This window comes from Egretta garzetta, unplaced genomic scaffold (genome assembly GCF_000687185.1).
Source record: "Egretta garzetta isolate BGI_Z169 unplaced genomic scaffold, ASM68718v1 scaffold377, whole genome shotgun sequence".
Lineage (NCBI taxonomy): Eukaryota > Metazoa > Chordata > Aves > Pelecaniformes > Ardeidae > Egretta > Egretta garzetta.
Genome location: NW_009260339.1, coordinates 117,382 through 128,045, shown reverse-complemented (window position 1 = coordinate 128,045; position 10,664 = coordinate 117,382). Strand labels below are relative to the sequence as shown.

Genomic DNA, 10,664 nt, shown 5'->3' with positions numbered 1-10,664 from the left:
GTCTTTGGCTTCTTTCTGCACTCTTCCACTGGCAATTAGAAAATAACCGCACTTTGGTCAGCCACAGGATTTCAGTGGGCCAAGGCAGCCAAGTTACTGCCATTTCTCCCAAGCCACATGAACTGCAAATACTACTTTCTGTGTTCATGAGAATATTTGTAATAAAGAAAGCGTCATCTCACAAGTCACTGAGGTAGCCTCCAGCACTATCCAAAGGAGTTTTGTATGGTGATAAAAACCATATTTGCATTATTATGTGCAGGATCTTTTCTGGCAGCATTTTCACAAAACTAGTTTTCTGGTCCTGCTACAGTCTCCATAAACCCATGTTGAGGGCAGAAATTTGGCATTGGAGAGCAGTTTCAACATGATAACTAAGGTTTCCTGATGTTTTGCTTTTGTATGTACTTTGGGAAATGAGAGTTTGTTTGGTTATTGCTAATTGGCATGTTCAGGCTGGCAGATTTCATCCTCCTTGTGATGTTTCATGGCTGTCCCTTGGCACACCAGTATGAACCTGTTACTTTTACTTTGGTAAGGTTGTATTCACCAAGAATAATAAAATGTATTTGCATGTTGTCACAAGAACTGAAAAAAAAATCACTTTCAGCCTGCTCATAGAAATATTTCAAACTACTGCATTAGCTTATGTTTCTTTCCATACCAAAAAAAAATAGCTACCAACATTTTCAATTCATTCTTTTGATGAAAGGTATAACAGAAATATTTCTGCAGGCGAAGTAAAATGAAAGTTCATTGAAATATTTCAGATTCCCTTGAAAATCTGAAACAAAAACTATTTTCTATTTTCCCATAAAAATCACCTCATGGAAAAGTTTGACAAGTTTCTACAAATCGATTTTGTTGTTGATTGACTGATGCTCTGGGACCAGTTTATTATAGATAAAGAAGGTTTCTGAAGGTACAAAGAGCAGAAAGACATCCAATACCTTCAGCAAGACTTCTTTTGTTTCAGCACCACTTATACCTCTCAAAATCCTCTCCTTGTGTCTCTATTTTGTCTTGTTATGTTCTTTTACAGAGAACTTGTAACTTATTTTTGATCCTGTTTAGCCAGAGAAGCTTTGGGCTGAAGACAGAAGATTCTGCTGTGCATTTCCTCCCCATGCTGTGTCTGACGAAGCACTAAGGCAGTATACTTGGTTTGAACATAGAGCTAAACCTTTATTTCAGAAAATAAGTCTATGGTCAGGCTCCTTACCTGGCACAAATTGTCCCAGCCTACTGTAAAATCGATGCAGATGATAGATAGACTGATTTTTTTATATTTTTTTTGCAGACTCTTTCTTACCTGATGTTGGAAGTTAAGGAACACCAGCTTGTTGACTTGATGCTTGTGTTAATACACCTGGGAAATGAAAACCAGCTTAGTCAGCATTCCCAAAGTGAGTGTACTTCAGGACTGGGAGACTGGGGCTTTGTGATCTTCATCATTAGTGTTTCCCAAGGGAAAGGGCTGAGACTGGAGCAGAAGTCTGGCATCTGCAGAGTCACAAATCTGTCAGAAATCAAAACACAGAAGTTGAGAGTTTGGTCAGCTGAGGACCCCTCTACAGTCAGGGGGGAGGTGGAGATCTCCAGAACACCCTCTTCAGAGGTTGGGAGTTCAGAGCACACATCAGGCTCATAGAGTGCCTGTCTTTATCCCTTGACTACAGAGGGATATATATATAGAAAGAGAGGTATATATACTACAGAGTGCCAGTGTCCTTACATTAAGTGTGATGATGTCCCTACATTAAATGTCTTAATCAACAGTGTTGATGTAAACATTGGCTCCCTGAGATCTTTCCTCAAGGCAGTAAAAGGAGCAGATCCTTCTCCCAAAACAGGGATGAGAAACAGGGTTGCACAGCATCCAGTGTGTCTTCTTTTCTCTTTTTTTTTCCTCTCTCATGATATCAGTCTTTCCTTGTCTCCCCCATCCGCACACATCTGCAGGCACACATTGTGGCATTATCTTACATTTCTTTTGAAAAGAGCTTTTTTTGTCTTTATTCATAATTTTCCTTCCTTCCTTCAGCTACGGATCAAGCAAGGAGGTATGAATATTCAGAAGTTCACATCAGGAATATGGAACCCAGGGACCTGTTTAGATAAATATTTTGCCATCATCCATCTACCAGTTACCTTCCCCATTTTCTGCAGGAGGAAATGTATCATCAACTTTTGTTCTCAAAGCAAAAGGAGGAAATTCATCTAAATCATGGAGAAACCATTCCATGCTGAAGCTCAGAAGTATGTTTTTACTTCTATCTTTGTGGACTGAAAGCAAGGAGGGGAGAAGATTAAAAAAAACCCAACAAACAAAGACTAACAAACAAAAAATTGAGCAACTTAAGCTTTTGTGTATATACATTTTATAGAAAAAGAAGTGTGATACAAAATATCAGCTGTTCTGGAGTTCCTGTTAGTGCCCTCCATTCCCAAGCACCCAAGATGCTAAATGTCATTTTCTGGTGTGATCAGATTCTCTTTGCATTGTCATAGAGGCTCCCAGTGAGAGCTTTAGTGCTGACTTCAATGAGAGCAAAGACAGGTTGCCAATGAACACATTAAAAAATCTTTTCATTAACATAACATTACAATGATGTTAGCTCCATCCTTGTTCCTAACAGTTTCTTTTGAAACACCTTGTCCATCTCTCCACGAAGATGACAGATGTTTGTTAAAATGTCTGGAAAACCTTCCAAGTGTCTTTGATTCTGTTCCATGAAATGAGTCCTGCATTTGTTGTGTATTAGGACAGGGACTAGAGATGACGGGTTGCAGCAAGGGCAGGATATGTTTCCTAGCAAGCCTTTTGAGTGTGCAGAGGTCTTCCTAGATGGCTAGCTACTGTCTTCTCCTATTCTGTGGCCAGATGCAACAGCCAAATTCATAGGGGAGCTGATTGTCTACATCTAAGGCATGGAAACAAGGAGAGAGCGTGGTGTTGCCAATGAATAAGGTATAGCTCTCTCCCCGGGGTTTGTGATGAAAAGAAGCCACGGTTGTACCTCAGCCTGTGCAGGAGGCTTTACTCAGTTGTTTATACTGACTTATTATTGCAGCTTTCCTTCCCAAGCATCTTGGTATGTTGGGACAAGTACTACTAGATGTGTCTAAAAATATTAAGTGTCGCTAGAAGTGTTGTTTCTATCACAGACTAATCCATGGGTTGGGAAGGTGTAAAGGAGAAAAATGTTTGCGTTGGCAGTGTCATTGGCCCCTGCTCTTATTTAAAGGATGGATGATCTGGATGGAGTCCATGCGGTACATGGAGGTACTTATGCTCCCCCAAGCTCTGCAGCTTGACATAACGAGAGGAGCTGAAGATGCAGCTCCCTGACACTGCACCTCATGTCATCAAAAGGAACCTTATCCTGATGAACCAGTGGCACCTGGCAGAGACAGAGCTTTCAAACCAACTGGAGAGGAAAAAGGAATAGTTGAGGATCTTTTCTGAGAATCTGGAGGCAGAAAAGACAGACAACTTGCTGTACCCTATGCTGCCAAAACACATCAGCTTAAGGAAGTTTAAGGAATGAGCTTTAGGAAGTGAAAAAGGTGGATGCAGGTACTGCAGGTTCCTTTCTTTTCCACTGCTTATTTTTTTTTCTAGTATATCTGGTCTTAAATTTTGCAGCTCCCTTTGTAACAGTGTATTTACCAGAGCAGTCCCAAGGTATCCTTTTTCTCTACGTGATGAATTACAACACCCAGAGCATGCAAGCATCATCAGGGACCCTTACAGCTATGATGATGGGGAACAGATGGCTGCACATGAAGAACAGGCCTTGCCTGGGAACTCCAGCTATGAGAGTTGCATCATAAATTTGTGCTTGAGTACCACCGATACGAAGCTTTTCAAAAGAGAATCCTCTTACAAAGAAGTAGAAGTAGAAGTAGTTCACAGCAGGAAAGGAGGGCATTTGTGGCATGTGTATTGCTTTGTTTTCAATCTGGAATATACCAGCTCAGCAAAGTCCCATCCAACACTTGCTAAGCAAAAGCTCTTTTTTCTACTCCAGTCAAAGGTGCCTTTACTCAGTACACACAATTTGCTGCCCACTTTGCATGTGTTTATTTGTATTAGAACTCTGAGCGTCAAAACTTGACTGCACAAAATGGTGACCATGAATTTGGCGTTACTTCTACAAATTTACACCTTTAATTCTTCACTGAAAATAGGGGGTCAGAGGCATTCTCTGATTACAGCTAAACTGGAAGGCACAAGAGCGCTCCTAAATTCCTGGGTGCAGGTCTATATCCTCACCTTCCCCAACTCCACAATGCACCACTTCCCTTGGCTCCCAGCTCACTGCATTCCATGGGCAGGAAAAATCACTGAGTGGGAAAGGAGCAGAGGTATCTTATTAGCAGGTCCCCAACTTGTCAGTCCATGACTCCACAGCACACCTCCACAACACAAGATACAAGTGTCCTTTGGTCCCATCCTGCTATTTGGCATATCTACTCTGTGGCTCTGGGCACCTGCACTTCAGAAAAACCCTGTCTGATGAAATGACTTTGTAAAAAGATGTGAAATAGAAAGGACTCAATTTCTGCCCAACATGGTTGAGGATATTAGCATACTCAGGCTTGGAAGTCAAAAGAAACATCAAAGTGAGGTGTTCACACCGCATGTCTGTGTAATTCAGCTACCAAACAGAGAGAGGTGGGAATCTTTCTTATGCTTACAAGGAGCTTTTCTTCAGATATTAAACCAGTTAATAAAATTTTGGCAAGTTACAGAAACCTGTTGTCGAAGTCTATTGCTGACTTAGTCAAAAAGAATAGAAGCCTTTATGAAGAAACGTACATCTAAGCTGACTTCTTCCTCAGGAGTATTTGATTCCTGCACCGTACTCTTCAGTGATGTTGTGACATTCACAAATATCTGCTCTGCCTGTGAGCCCATCCAAATGGTGAACACAGTGAATTCAATGTATTCCAAGTTTGATTGATTAGGTAATGTCCATAGAGTTTATAAAGTGTTTCTATCACTGTTTTCTTTGCTGGGTTTTTGTTGTTGTTTTCTTTGTTTTGGTTTGGTTTTATGATGAGCTTTCTTCTGTCTAACTAAACAGAACCTGTGGTCATCATAGGAAGTGAACCTGGCTGAAAATTTGGAGTGGAAATTGTTCCTTCAGAACTTCAACTATCAGTTCTTGTAAAGTGACACTCTCTCACTCTTTTCAATGCTTTGAGATAGGAATTTAGAGATCTTTTCAATTTCCCTTTCACTCGTCCATGTAAAAAATAAATTATTACTAGGCAGTCTTTGAAAGGATAAAAAAATTATTTTCTTATCCATGATAAGGGTCACTCTTTATCCTTTCATTGGCTGAACATCCATACCTTCAATGGAAATGGAAGCACTTAACACCTCATAAGACTGGGCCTTTGTCTGAGTCCATTTCACATCTATGGGAGCCTTTCTGTTGACTTCAGTGAGTTGCAGGGATTGGGCATTTCATGACTAGAATTTTCCCTGTCAGGATGAAACAATAGGAAATGAACACCTGGTGGCTGGAGATGTCACAGTCCCCACCAACAGCCATGCACTAAGAGTAGCCAATCTTGCATTTGGTATGGGATTTGCCCCCCAAGAGATCATGAACCCCATGACTGAGGATCCCATTCAGGTAGGAATGACTGAATTCTTGCTTTGAAATAGAAGCTATATATAGGTAGATATTTAAGCAAGACCTCAACTTCCAATGAAGGTCAACATACTTGCACTTCAGGTTAATATTCATCTTAAATGCTATGCTGAATTCAGGCTGAAGGGCTTTAATTTTGCAGCAGGAAGAACTTTGTGGTCCAGAACCCAGTAATGCACCAAAATATGCATTTAACAACAGCCAAGTAGTCCATTCACTGACAATTTAGAGAAACAAGTACTCAGAAACAAACTCTATCTTTCCTGGTGTTTCTTTTTAGGGGTAGCTAGAAAGTAATTTAGTAACTCATGCAGACACAAAATAATTGTTGTAATGATTTATTTTGCACTTGCTCCTTGCTTGTAAGAGCTGCTTATACAAGGGCATGTGTTAAATTGTTGATTGAAAATATGGAATTCTACAACTCTTTATTAGCTGGCTACAAAAGCATAACAATAATTGTATACACACAGAATGCTGACTTTAGCATGCTGGGTAATGAGGGGAAGAGAACAGTTCAGTGGAGAGGTGTCCAAAGTGACATTTGCCATAGGTACAATGGGGCTGTAATCCCTTCTTCTCTTCTGCCAATTGCTATCACCAGGGTGACACAAGATAAGAAAGTAGCTAAACTGCTACACATCACCATCTCCTTACAACAATGCACTCCCTGTCATCATCCCAAGGCTATATCCTTGCTTCTGCAAGCAAGTGCATGGGTTCCTGCAGAGGAGTAAGTTGCTATTTAGTCCCTCCTAGGATGGGAGGTGGGTAAGAGCCTGTTTAAGGTTGTGAATGGCATGGTTATTCAAGAAGGACTGATAAATGTTCTAGGTAATGACAGTGAGAAGCTGACATGTCCTTTTTGGTTCATACTGACTGATCAGAGCTGGGATCCACTCTGGACCAGAGCTGGCTGGGGCTGTTGATAAGAAAATGCCAAAGTACCACTTGCTTGGAGACACTGTCAACACAGCTTCACAGACAGAGAGTCGTTGTCTTCCCAGGAGCATCTGCCTCAGCTCAGCAGTTTTTAAGTAAGGAGAAAGAAGTGTCAGATGGAACAAACCAACCTGAGTATTTTCTTTCCCATCACTTCTGGCTAGAGTAGTCATACAACAAGGAACGTTTTGGCATTATCAAAAACTTTGGAGATTTCATTTCGGCGGTGTCCCTAGGATCAGTCCGTTCACCATGTGGAAAAAGGTAGGTGCTTCAGAAGGACAATCCAGCATGTCTGAGAGAGACATCAAGGGAAGTTGTAAGTGGAGGTGTGAACACTGCCACCCACAGACACACATCATGTGAGCAGAATTATTTTCACATTGCTTAATATTTCCATCCACCACCTAAAATCCAGGTGCTTAATTGGAGAAGCACGATCCTCCTAACCCTCACCTTGTAAAAATCCCAGCAAATGCTTTACTCACAAAAGAGTCAATTGTTGGCAGACAGATCCAGACCTCTCAGCAGTAGCGTGCTTCCCTGCCTGGACAGGTTTCCATGGGCTCAAGGCCTCTCAGAGCAACAGGGTGTACTGAGTGAAGTAATCACTTGGAAAGGATAAAACATCCACTGCCTTCCATGTTTGGACTCTTTTGCTGGCAAGCTCTCCTTCTCGTTCCATTCAGGCTTTTACCTGAGGAAAGTTGAGCTGCAGAGGACCTAAAGAGTCCATGAGCACCTCAATCTTGTTGTCTCTAGTGCATCTCAGAAGGAACTCTGCGAGATGGGTTGCATTACAACAGTGCTAGATGTGGGACAGATAAGCTGGAACCAGGCTTTCTGTGGACATGCAATAAAGTGAGAGCACAGAACAGAGGGGAGAAGAAAGCAAAATATATAGAGGATGCAGAGAAGTTGCTTGGGCACATAAACATGATTTTTTTTTACAGGTACCTATGGATTTTGCAGAATAATGGAGGCAGCCGCTTTGAAAACTTGGGCTCAGTATTTACACTTATCTGTACCTGCAAAAGAAAAAGGTACCTATTTCCTAGTAGTCCTGATTCTGGCTTCCTATTTTATACTCAGGTTCTCCAGCAGGGACGTGTTGGCTCTGATTTATGGTTCGCACATTTTTATCGGTCATGGTCTTTCAGAATAATTCACAGCTAAAGCAATTTTTGGGGCATCCAAAAGAGCAATGCTTAAAAATAAAATTTCCATGACCTGCAGTGATTTAGTACCTGGCACAAGTCCTAACCAACCCCAAACTCAGCAATAAATAACTTACAAGAACAGCTTTCTTACTGTGGCATTACTTCCTCCCCTAGTGAACAAATAAAGAGTCGTACTCTGCATTCCATACTCAGGCAAAATTTCTGTTGGTTTTAATGGGACTTTTGCCTCAGTAGTCTAAAATCTGCTCAGCAGTCATGGTGGTGACACAGTGGGTTGAAGCGAGTCTGCTCTGCTCCCTGTCTACAACCGAGGTTCTCAGCTGACTATCTCACCTCCTAGCCACTTTGGCCATATCACATAACCCAGAACGATTCTGGTTTTATCTGCAGGAAAAAACAAAGCCCAGTTTGTCAGGTCAAGACATTTACATGTTGTTATATAAAGCAGGAAAAAATGCTCTTGTAATGCACTTTAAGAGTTGAGCACCATAGTCTTTTTGACTTGCATTTTGCGTTACCGACACATGCTCCTACGAGAACAGACAAATAATCATTAAATAGAGTCACAAAATGCCGCTTGCTGTGCTCTACACATAACACCTTCACATATTTCACACCATCAATAACTACTGTAAAGTGCAATAACAAACAGCAAAATAAGCGTGCAAATGAAGTCTTAAATGCCTAGAGCAGATGCCTTTCTGAGAAGTCCTGCAAAGCTCTTTTCTGCTCAAAAAAATTGCTAGCAATGAATAATTTTTATTAGCACTGCAGAGCTAATGGAGCTGTAGGAGAGAACTCTGGATTCCTTTCTGATTCATGCCTCGCAGTGGAATTGTTAAGTTCCTGTTGCAGGATTTTTTATTTCTGGTGATGATGCATGAGCCAAAAAGGAGCAGAAGCTGAATGGTTGAAGAACTGGCACTCATGAAAAAGATTTCCTGGTAAAACTGAGCAAATCAGATCAGAATCTGCAAGTATGGACCCTCACACTCTTTTTTACAGGCTCATTTTTCCCATTTTCATGTTTTGGTTTTGTTTGTATGTGAATTTGCATACTTAAATGAAATCCTCCATTACAGAAAGTTTTGTTGAGCCGCAGTCCCACAACATGACATGCTTGGTCAGAGTGCTACCCCATGTACAGGGAGGGAGGCAGGAGGGCTCCACATGGTTGAGCTGTATGTTATGAACTAGTTTTTTTGGGGGAGGGGTTTGTTTAAATTCATTTGTACAGCTATTTAATATCTAGAGAACCCACACTCCATCCAGCTTTTTAAAAATTGCCTCCCTTCTCAAGATAAATAACCTTTTGATATCTCTTCCACTCCAGGTAGATCCTTATCAGAAGTAGCAATCTGTGATATATTGACTACTTGGAAGACGTCCAGAGGAGAACAACAAAGCTGGTGAGGGGTCTGGAGCACAAGTCTTACAAGGAGCGGCTGAGGGAACTGGGGTTGTTTAGTCTGCAGAAGAGGAGGCTGAGGGGAGACCTTGCTGCCCTCTACAACTGCCTGACAGGAGGCTGTAGTGAGGTCGGTCTTCTCCCAGGTAATGGGCAATATGACAAGGGGAAATGGCCTCAAGTTGCGCCAGGACAGGACATTAGGAAAATTTTTTTCACCGAAAGGGTTGTCAAGCGTTGGAACGAGCTGCCCAGGGAAGTGGTGGAGTCCGCATCCCTGGAGGGATTTAAAAGACAGGTAGATGTGGTGCTTAGGGCCATGGTTTAGTGGTGGGATGGCAGGGTTAGGTTAATGGTTGGACTTGGTGATCTTAAAGGTCTTTTCCAACCTAAACAATTCTATGATACTATGATTCTATATAAAAGGACACAGCATGCAGGGAGCTGTTTACACCCAGAACCAATTACAGCACAAACTCACCTAGAAAAATAAGATATTGCTTTGGGTACCATTGCTGTGGCCATCAAAATGTACCCAGAACTAATGATGCTGCACTGTCGTTTAAGTTTTTAATTTCTTTTTGATAATTCTTGGTCCCCATGTTGCCATAGGACTCCTTGTCCTAACTTCCACATTTTCTCTTGTGCAGAGCTCTGCCAAATCAAAACTTCAAAAGAGACGACAGAAGAGAAACTGAAGAGAAAGTGAAAAGGGAAAAGGGCCACATGCTTTTTGAGGAAGAATCTGCATGCAGCTGAGGATGAAATCAAAGCCTCACTGCAGCCAGCCTGAGCAGAAAGGCACGTACAGGGGGCCTGCTGGCCCAATGGAAAGCAGATTAAACAATATCGCTCTGACTTCTGGGAAAAGGTAGTGAGGTTAATTTATTTTGAAGTGTCAAGTAATTCAGCCATTCTTCATTTGAAGCCCAAAGAAAATCCTTCAAGAAATTCAATTTATATCACAGTGCCCAGTTATTCCTTCTTTTCCCCTTCCCTGTTGGCTGTCAGTGAGCACACTGGATGATATGAAAATGAGATAGCAGGATGTCTTTTGAAAGTAGGTGGAGAGGAAAATTTAAGCAGTAGACACAGAATTAGATCTATGCCTCCCCATGCTTGGGAAACCACACATGTGAAACAGGTAAACACTGTCCCGACCCAAAACAGATAGGGACCAAGCACTTGGAACTGGAGGACACAACACACAACCTACGTGAACAGGATATCAAACAACAGAAGAGCTAAAGTTTTCTTTGTCTCAGTTACTTTAATATTTTTGGAGAGTGTCAATGGAAGGGGGAAAGGAAAGCCAACAAGCACCTGGAGGCAGGAATAGGGGAACATGTCTCGAAACGGCCTGGGCAGACCAGGAGACCAGACAAGCAGAAGGATGAGGGAGCAGGGGGAGAGCATTGCAAAGGGTGAGAAGCACAAATAGAAGCTCTCTCTGGGGTGTAGGGA

General features: G+C 41.8%; 1 pseudogene; it reads left to right on the top strand.

The window, feature by feature from the left end:
* The first annotated feature begins 3,253 nt into the window (after positions 1 to 3,253).
* On the top strand, positions 3,254 to 6,710 carry LOC118452682 (annotated as a pseudogene).
* Positions 6,711 to 10,664: the final 3,954 nt, after the last annotated feature.